Consider the following 10,628-nt stretch of genomic DNA (forward strand, 5'->3'; position numbering starts at 1 on the left):
AGGCGACCAAGATATGTCTGCCATACATGAAGGAGGTGAAGTGTACTGGAAAACAGACGGTAACTCTGCACATAGAGTGTCAGGGTCCCAAGATACATTTCTGTGGCTCTCTGCCATACCGACTCTGCCTTGATTTCCTCACTTGTACACGTGAAAAGGAGTGACTGCCACCTGCCTGGGAGAAGGACTCTGCTCTTTCTGGAGTCCTATAATGCTTGAAATAATTTTCAGAAGGCTGCCTTTTCATAAAGCAGGTAGAGGTGTTTAAATAGCTCTTGAGGCAAAGCAGAGCTTATGAGTTTCCTCTGACAGGGTACATTCTGGACTGAGCCCAAACACGATATTCCTCTCCAGGCCTGAAAACTGCTGAAGACTGGTCTAAAAATGATGTGACTGCCCAAAACACCAGAGGCCTGGCTGAAGGCAACTTCCGTTGCTCTGTGAGTTTCAATTAATTCCATTGCTTTTAGCAGCGCAAGCTCATAACGTCCTCTGTCCTCCCCTCTCCTGCACAGAATTGCTATATCTTTGGGCAAATAGCCACACTGGAACAGGCTGTGACATCTTTCTGCCACACGATTCGCGATTTGCCCTATTGCCAGGTTAGTCTCTGTCTCACACACCCCCAGGCAGAGCCTGAGCACATATTGCTTCCTCGTAGGCAGCTTCCCTGAACAATGACAGTATGTCTGGAGACATATTGAAGAGAGGATTTTCTCTGATTCTCTTCATTTCTTGTTTCATGACCATTGCTATTTCCAGAGAGCAGTGGATCCCATTGGTGATCGTTTTACGAGGAAACTGAGCAGAAGGAGGGGGAAGGCCATTGACATCAGCACGATGGACTTGGAAAGGGTCCAGAAAAAACCAGAGAACCCCATGGAGAAGGTTGTCACTTGCAGCCCCCCTCACCTTGGACTGGGTGATGCTCTTAGCCTTCATGTACCAATCACCATATTTACTGCAGAACTTCTCAGTTTCATCCATCACTATGTGTTTAACCTTTAGGAACTCCCCTTGCATGAAGGTCTTCCGGGTGACAGCTTGGCAGGTGGTTTGCTGGCTGTAAGGATGACAGAGAGAATAGGATTTCAGGGAACACCATGCATTCATTACTCTCTGGATTGGAATCAGAGGGTAGTTCCCATCCGGAGGCTGATCCGTTGATTCAGTGGTATCCTGAATAGTCCAAAACCGTTTTACTGATAAATTACTTGACAGAATTCATAATTGCAAACTCTGCTCCTTGGAGTTATCTAGTTAAATCTGCATGTGAAACTTTTGAAATAAACCTGGATAGGAGACTATTATTTCTATTAGTCTTTTTCTGTATCGTGACAATCCCTAAAGACAAGCTCATTACTTCTAAAGGAAATCTCAAAAGTAATTACTACACTTGTTACTACCATTTCTTTCTGTTCTTTTCAGGGGTAGAGAACAGCCACCTAGAGGCATATCATAATTTTTATATGTAAAAGAGGTATGGGCGAATGCAAATTCCCCTTAAAGCACATCCTATTTCCCCATTTACTTATAGTACAAACCAGAAACCTCTTTAGATTTTAGTAAGGAAACATCAACAGGTTGCTGAGTTCCATGACATATCAGACAGGGTAACAAATCTACAGGGCTGTTTCTCTCTGGGACTATGACCGTGTTTACTTTGCTCAGCGTATCAGAGGAGGAGGAAGAAATGAGCGGAGGCAATAGATAACTAAGCCTGGTGGTTGTTTCAATTCGGACCCAGGCAATATCACTCATTCCTACAGGTTTTCTCATTTTACATATGCAGTCCCTGGGCTTTACTCCTTGAACCATAACTGTTCATGTTCTTCTCTTCCAGTTCGGCCTGTGTACCACTTTGAAGAAAAGCACTGATTCTTAGCCATTCTCTGTATCCCCTCCACATAGAGTTCAGTAGATATTTGTTAGACCGAATTTGCCTTTTGATGGAGGAATTTTTAAACTTACCTATAAAGCATATTAAAAAGCACAGCTCTTAGCACAGTTTATGGCATCCTTCCTCATCTGGCTTCTGCCTCCTTTGCAACATCATCACCTATCGCATACCAACACTCCCTCACTGCTCCAGTCAGACTTCCTTCCGATTCTTTAGTGTCTCCATGCCTTTGCAATCGCTATAAAAAAACCCTTTGCCTAAAAAGCCCTCATTTTATTCACTTCTCTCACCGACTTTTAAGAGTGTGACCAATAGATCTTCTTTACCGGGAAGTATTTGCTGACCAACCTTCAGCCACAGTTAAGATAAGCATATCTTATTATCATACTAATTACACCACATTCACATTGCTTATTTTTTCTTTTGTCCCTGTTTATGGCCAGGTCTTCAATATATTTTCTCCTCTAACATTAGATATCCATAGTTCCTAGCATGCATATGGTGCACAGAAAGATTTGTTGAATAAATAAGTAAACCAAACCAAAAATTCAAATGAGTTCGCCTTCATTTGCTGCATTATAAAGCAACCAGGCTGTTTTCGTAAATTGAAAGCTAAAGATTTAAATCAGAAGCAAATTTGCATGTTTTCTAAAATTATTGATTCATAACAACTTAAACCAATGAAAATATTTTATAAACACAATCAAATGGTATTTAAATTCAAGTTTCTGTTATGTATGTCTAATGAGAGGAAATACCCTATAGATTTAAGTATTAAATCTCAAGCAAAGAGTTTATGTAAAGAAAGGTAGGTTCATTTCTACTAAAATATAAAGCCACAGAGTATGGGAAAAAATGTTTCTAGTTACATAAAGTTATGCGCACTTGGCTAATTTATGAGATGTTTAAGCCTAAAAATTGCAAGGCACTCATTTGCAGCTCAACTACCTAATCACTTGGAAATGGGAATATAGTTTGAGCTTGCCATTTATGCAGTTAAGGCAAAATCTTGGATTAACAATACAAATTACTTCCGTGATACTGTTGAAAAGACTAACTAAATACATTTATTATGTTCAGTTAGTGAAACACTTACAGCACGTAATTCTTTAAGGAGTCACTTTCACAAACATAGAGAACCTCTTCTGGTTGGCAGTGGAATAAGTCCTTAATTTTCTCCGTGATCTTTATGGCTAGCGCTGTCTTCCTGGTCCCTGGAAAGCAGTAGATGAACAGTTCTCGTGTCTCCTGAAGGCTCTTTGAAAGCTGCTCACACTGCTCTGCTATGAGCAAGTTGAAATATTCACAGCCCAGCTGGTCACTCAAAAGAGATCTAGAGCACAGTGAGACCACGATGAGGGCCTACAACAAGTCTTCCATTTCTTCCTCATTAGCAAGCCAGTAGGTTGGGGGTAGTATACAGGGATTTCACAGGGTCTACACTGTGTGGTGGGCAGGCACATCAGCTTCGGAATGACACACACTTTTTCTGTGTAACCAACAGTTCCCAGTTTCTGCTTTAACTGACGAGCAGTATTTCGGGCATACTCAAGGCTTTCACTCTTACTGGGGTGTGTCAAGATTGTAAAGAGTACAAGGGGGCTATTAACTGCTATTAGGAGAGCATCACACAGGACATCCTGCTCTTTTTTTAAGCCAACATCACTAGCCCAGCTTCTAGAAAATATCACGATCCCCTGAGAACAAGGATGTATCTGCATCTTCATTAATTCTTCCAGTCCTTTATGATCTGAGAATAGCTTCTTACAGAGGGATTCTGTTTTAAAAATTGTATCTCGTCCTGTGTCACTGAAAATCCAAGAGGTAGAAATTACTAAAATGTACAAAAACGTATTGTAAGTATTCCTGCAACACACATAGAAAGAAATGAGTGTAGCCATGGAGCCACAGGTTTCCTTGTCTGCAAGAAAAGCACCGCCTCTTCACAGGCCAGGGCTGTGAAGTTCCTACTGTTGACTGCTCTCATACAGGGAAGACAATCAGGGAGGGGTCTTCACAGAACAGCCTCCTAGCACCCCCTTCTCAATCTCAAATGGTCCACTTCTGCTAGGAATTCAGGCAGTCATGCCTTCCTGTTAAGGTGTGTGTTTGCACAAGTGCATGTGTGCCTGAGGCTTTGAGGAAACTAAGAACTTTAATATAAAACAATGATTCTTAACATGTGACAATTTTACTATCCCCACCCCTCAGAACATTTTTTCTTGTTACAGCTGGAGGAGTGCTACTGGAATCTGGAGGGTAGAGGCCAGGAATGCTGCTCTACATCCTACAATTCAGAGGGCAGCCCCCTTCCACAAAGAATTATGTGACCAAATAACAGTAGTGCTAAGGTTGAGGAACTCTGCTTTAGAACCCCAGGGCTCACCTCCTTCTGTATTGGAAAGCCAGGGGGCAATTCTCTTGTGGTCTAGACCTAAGGAATTTAGGAGAACTCCTAAATTATCACCAATTTGGGGAACAAAAGCCATAAGTGACTAGAAGCCAGAAAACACACAGAAATATTGTGAAAATTTGATGACTGGGAAATAAAAGTTAGCTATATGTATTATTTCAGGACTATTATGCACATCCCCGCGTCTGCGATGCGCGGTGCCGCGCCGCGGCGGCCGCGCAGGGAACCCAAGCGGCGGCTCAGCGGAGCGAAGCGTGCGAGGAGCCGGCTGCCTGCGGAATGAGCCGAACCCCCGCCCCGCGCGCGTAAGCTGCATTTGGGGACCTCTGGAGCATCAGTTAGTTCCTGACTCCGACTGCTCCTCTCCCGCGGCTCCCTCCTTCCGCCTTCGTGGCCCTCTTACCATTCTGGGGAGTAGATGTTTCAACATCTCACTTCCAGCTCCCGCGCCCACAGCCCGGAGGACCGCGGGAGCCCTCCCAGCAATCTCTCTCCCACCTTCGCCCCAAGCTCGAGGTCCCAGTGGCCCGGGCCGAGGAAACCGAAGTCGCCTACGAACCCAGGGGCCTGCAGGGACTTAGCCGCCGCAGTCTGGCCAGGGGGCGCTCGCGTGTCCAGGTCACTTCATACCCGTGTGTCCTCTTTACCTCCTTTCACCTTTACCTCTTGCCACCTTTCCCTGCCCTTCCATCTTGTAAGTTATCCTGCATTAACTATTCTCCCTTTCTCATTGCCCCACTTCCGTGTTTGTACCAAACGACGGCCAGACCATGGCTGTCCCTCTCTTTTCCCTCTTTCGTTTTGAGAGTGAGCTTGTGATGCGCACCGTGAATAATGAGCCGAAGAGTAGAGTTGATGATATGCAACTACTTTGGAAAAGGAAAGCCTGGAAGAAATTAGACCAAAGAAAATCAATGGTATCTCTTCAGAAGTCCAGAAAAACGAAGTCCATTTCAGAGTCATATCAGAAATCTATATCCATTGACCTTTATACCTCTTACTTATATTTTAATATAAGCGTTTTACAAATATAAAAATAGTTTGTTTCAATACAATTAAAAATTCACAACTAAAAACTGTTGCTCCACACCATTCCCTCCACCCGGAGATATTAGTAGGCTTTCCTGAGCTGACCTGCAATGTGAAGTCATATTAGTAAGCCAAGACTTTGAGTTCTAGGACTCAGTGAAAGACTTTGCAACACAACTCAGCTATAAGTTGGGGTGCACCTTTCTGTATATTGAACCCTTGATTCTTGTTTCTGAGATCTTTCCTTATTTTCTGAGATGATCCTTGAGCTGTTTGTCATCACACCCTGCAGCAGGAGTGTACACTCATTAGAATTTGGAATGTCTGTAAGAATAGCAAAAATGTCACTTTCCAGGTGTTTCATATAGGTGGGTGCTTGGAAATAGGTTGGTTGTTCAACCATTAGGAAGAAAATAGAATTGGACTGCTGTTTTTTGTTTTATAAAAAAGCAATTCCAGAAGCTTTAAGGACTTAAATGTCAGATAATATCAAATGATATTATCGTGGCATTTTTCTTCTAGAAAAAGCTTAGAATCATTTTGTTTCACCAAAAAGGAAAGGACAATATGAGTATACTTTGATGATAATTACATGAAATTGATTAATTTTGGAAGAATTGTCATTTTTACAACAGTGAGTTTTCTCATATATGAGCATAGAATGTTTTACCATTTATTGAAGTCTTCGTTGAACATATTTCATCAAATTTCAAAATCAATATTGCGGTATCATGTTATTAACTATTAAAATAGAAAATTGTCAATTAAACTGTAAGACATATCTTGATCTAAGAGATATTAAAGTATATTTATCATCAGTGAGCTATGGTATATATCTCAATTATTTCAGTTTTATCCATATTGTTACTTTATATATTAAATTTTATTCCTAGAAGGATATCTTTTTGTGACAATTTCTGATTGTGAAATGCTAGCATGTAGGAAAGCTCAGTTTTAAAATTATGTCATTTCCAAACATTGATAAGATTATTACTTACTCATCTTATTAATGCAAAAGCAAAACTAATTTTGAACTACTTTTTCCTGTATCTAGATACAGTATTTCTTTTACTTGTTTCAGTTCATGGACCAATAATTCCAGAATGATTTTAAATAGAAATAGTAGTAAGAGATGCCCTTAGGTTAGTCCACTTTTTAGAAAATAGCTCTAGTATTTCTCAGAGTCCAGACTAACTTTACTGACGTATTCAATTGCTTGCTGCACAGGTATCCTAAGCTGAGCGTTTCCAAAATCAGTCTCCCACTCTGACAATTTTCTGTTTCTTCTTTATACTGTGTATATTATTTTGTGTTGTTTTCCTTTTCTGCTATTTCTTCCACATTATCTCTATCAATTGGAGAGACCATCCTCCGTTCTGCCAAGTACGGTAATCTGGACTCATCCACATCTCTTCCCACTACCTTGACTTCGAAATTCAAATTTGTATTTATTTTGATTTTTTTTCTGAGGAGGAGGTTCATAGTTTTTAGTGAGATTCCACATTTGGGCTTGTGACCCCCCAAAATGAATCTTTTATATACATATAGGAAAGCCAAATCTGTTTTTTAAAGCATTTTTAAGAATCATTTTTTAAAAATTACAAACAAGAAATGGATTTTTTTTGTATACAGACTAAGGGTTTTTTAAAATGTATAGTTTTGTGTGCCACCACGACAGCCAAGATACAGAACAATTCCATACCAAAAAAAAAAAGCTCCTTTATGCTGCCTCCTTGTAGTCAAACTCTCGTCCAACCCTTAACCTCTAGCAGCCATTGATCTGTTCTCCATCCCTACAGTTTTGCCTTTCAAAAAATGTCAGGTAAGTAAAATCATATAATATATATAACCTTTGTCAGGTATTTTTCACAGCTTTATGGAGATATAACTGACATATAACATCGTATATCAGGTGTACTACATAATGATTCATACATATATATTACTAAAGGATGACCATAATAAACATATCCATCACTTCCCATCTTACCATTTGTGTGTTTGTGTTGCGATCACTTAAGATCTCTCTTGGCAACTTTCAAGTATATAATACAGTATCATTAACTATATAGCAGCACTGCTAGGTGTTAAGATGGCACTATCATGCCTTCCTCACTGAGCAAAAGGCTGCCCATGCGAAAACCTAGGCCGGGAGCCTCCAAGTTCTATATTCCATTTATACTGCAACATGGCAGAATTGCCTGTTGTGAGCAGTGTTGGTGTGAAGGGCTGAGCAGGGCAGTGTGTCAGGCCTTGTAGGGCTAAAGTAGAAGGGGCAGGGTAGAAAGGTAGAACTATAGCAAATCTTGTCAAATTACCTACACAAAAAGTCAAAGTAGTCAAAGTGATTTCCACTTACTGGGGCATTTGCAAGCAGGAACGCTTATTTCTCAGCCTTGATCCCCTAAGCTATCCAGCACCTCAATCATCCAAATGGAACGCTCTCCACATTTACCATTAAGTATGTTTAGTAGAGCTTCTGAACATGTCCTTTACCAGGAAAAGGAAGTTCCTTCCTAGTCATAATTTGCTGCGTGTTTGGATCTTGAATACATGTTAAATAACATTAAATGCTTTTTCTGCATTTGAGACAATTATATAATTTTTCTTTTAATCTGTCGATGTGCTGGATTACATTGATTCTCACATGTTAAACCAAACCTTGCATTCTTAGGATAAACATATGTATCATATTCTTGAAAAACTGTATGTATTCCTGAAAAAGTGATGTATTATTTTAGTATATTTGCTCCATTTGATTTGCTAGCATTTACTGAAGAATTTTTGTATCCATGTTCATTAGTTAGGATGGCCTAGGATATTTTCCTCACAATTTTCTTGTGAAATGAGGAGTGTTTTCTTTTTTTCAATACACCGGAATATTCTGTGTAAGAATGGATATATTTTCCTGAAATGTTTGATAAAAGTTGCTGGTGAAACCAGTTGGGCCTAATTTTTTCTTTATGAGATTTTAAGCTACCATTGGAAGCATGGTCCATAATTGGGGTCCCATACGCCTCTTGTAACTGAGCACTTCTAAAATAGAGACAATGCATGGGCTAATGGATTTCCTCTTACCAAGTCTGATCTGGCTACCACTGCTGCTGAGTGTTTATCCTGCAGAAAATGGAAGTCAATGCGGAATCAAGACAGCAGCATTCCCCACAGAAAACCGCACAAACATGGTGGCTCACAGGAATAAATACTTAGTCTGATGAGAGTGTTCCTTCCCTGCCCACAAAGCTGCTGCTAGCATCACCATTCATGGTGTTAACTTACTCAAAAAGAGTCTGGAGGCTTTGACTAGAAATAAATGACAAAGATTTATTTAAGGGTCTTAGGGTTTGCAAATCGGAAACTAGGCAAAAACCAAGAAGTGCTCGGGTGGTAAGGGGGAGTTACGACCATTTACAGTAAAAGTGCATTCTTTAGTACAATCAGTCTTCCATTCTCAGCTCCAGGATTGGTCCAGCACAGTTATCAGTCAGATGTCAGGTGCTCTGGAGGATGGCGCCAGGTCTGATCACATCCAGTGGTCTGGACAATGCATGTGAGGTGGTCTGGACATATAAACATTCCCTAGTTCTTCAGGAGATAACTAGAGGGTTTTCTGGAAGTTTGATGTACATCCAGGCATTGATGCAGGACTGAAAACTTCAAAAGTTTAAGTTTCCAGGCTAGTTAAAACAAGAACAGAATCATCTCCTCATGCTTCAACCTATTTGATTTTAGTAATTTAGCAATTTGACTAGAGTGACTCCATTGCATTTCTTCACTCTGTTCTTCAGTGGACTTATCAGAATGCCTTATTTATTGCCATAAAACAATGAGTCCAAACAAATAATTCAACTTACAACAGTATATTATAATGGTACAGCAATAAGCTTACGCCCAGAGAAGATTCTGTTTTTACCATGTATTCATCACTCAGAATCAGCTAACTTTATAGCATAAAGCCATAGCCTGCTAAACAACTATTTTTAGCCTCAGCTGGGGTTCTTACCTACGGGATGCAGTGTATGCCAGATGGACCAGTCTGAGAACCGAGGGGTGGCAGTGGGAATAAACCTTGCTATGATTACATCTAATAACCCATTTAGGGAATTTTGTTACCAGCCACTGTCAGCTTTGGGCAAATATATATTTCTTATAAAGCACAATATTACACTGATTATGAAAGTTTGATGCTACATAGTAGAGCACAAAGAATAATGTGAACAGCGTAGGAGATTTCCTGGGGTCACTTCTTAATACTCCCTTGCCCAATAGAATTGGCATGGGAAAATACACCATTTCTCTTAGAAACAGGACCATCAAGAAGCTTCTGCTTACATACTTTTGGCCAGAATTGGTCCTATGGCCACAACGGGCTTCAAGGGAGCCTGGAAAATAGCATATATTTTTTAAATTTCAGGTTGTTACGTGCTCCCCTAAAATGTCTATTACAATATAGAAAAAGGAAAGAATAAATATTGAGACCATTAGCAGCCTATGCCATGGGTAGAAGAGAAGATCATGAAGGGGTGGGTTAGAAGAAAGCAACAAATGAAAACAAAATTAATACCACTTTGCTTAGGAAGTGAACAAAATTTTGGGATAGAAGGATAGAAGACAAGAGAGATTTGTGGGGATAAAAAATGGGCATGCAATTACTTGATATAATACTCGCAGCTCCATCTTTGTTAGACAGTCCTCTACCATGGGCCTTAATAAAGTTATCTTGTAAATTTTTTCTCCTATCATTTCCCTCTCCTCTGCCATCTAATAGTATCATGTGTTTGTGTTTTTCTCTGTAATTTTAAGCACACTTAATTTTCTACAAATTGATACCCTTCGAAAATGGTAAATTTTTGTCAGATATAACCTATGAGGCAACAAGGAAGCTTTCCATTTTCTCTTCTCCTTGTTTTTTCCTTCCTTAGAAATGCAATTTCTACAATGTCACAGTATATACCATATATATTATTCTGTCATTTATATATTATTTATGTATATTATTTTATCTTAGAGTTATAGTTCATTATAGTCAATGTTATTTGACAATCTTTTTGTCAATGTTTCTACGATCATTTCTTGGTTGGATGAAGTTTATTCTCTAAGTTCCTCAGTAAAGATTCATGGGATTGTTCTTCCCTGAATTCTTTTATACACAAAATTGTTTATCTTCATTCTTCATTCTTAAAGAACTGTGCGGCTGCACAGAAAAGCTAACGTTATTATGGCTCACACTTCTTTCCAGGGCTCTTTTGTTGGTGTATCTCTACTCTTTTCTGACATGACACATTC

General features: G+C 39.8%; 1 protein-coding gene and 1 pseudogene across 1 annotated transcript in view; both read right to left on the minus strand.

Moving 5' to 3' along the window:
* LOC107500179 (schlafen family member 11-like) overlaps nt 1-10,628 on the minus strand; it is a 65,463-nt gene that overhangs the window by 47,952 nt on the left and 6,883 nt on the right. The gene's annotated exons all lie outside the window — the stretch shown is intronic.
* On the minus strand, nt 228-3,699 carry LOC118603829 (annotated as a pseudogene).

The sequence above is a fragment of the Rousettus aegyptiacus genome, unplaced genomic scaffold, assembly GCF_014176215.1.
Source record: "Rousettus aegyptiacus isolate mRouAeg1 unplaced genomic scaffold, mRouAeg1.p scaffold_m13_p_6, whole genome shotgun sequence".
NCBI lineage: Eukaryota > Metazoa > Chordata > Mammalia > Chiroptera > Pteropodidae > Rousettus > Rousettus aegyptiacus.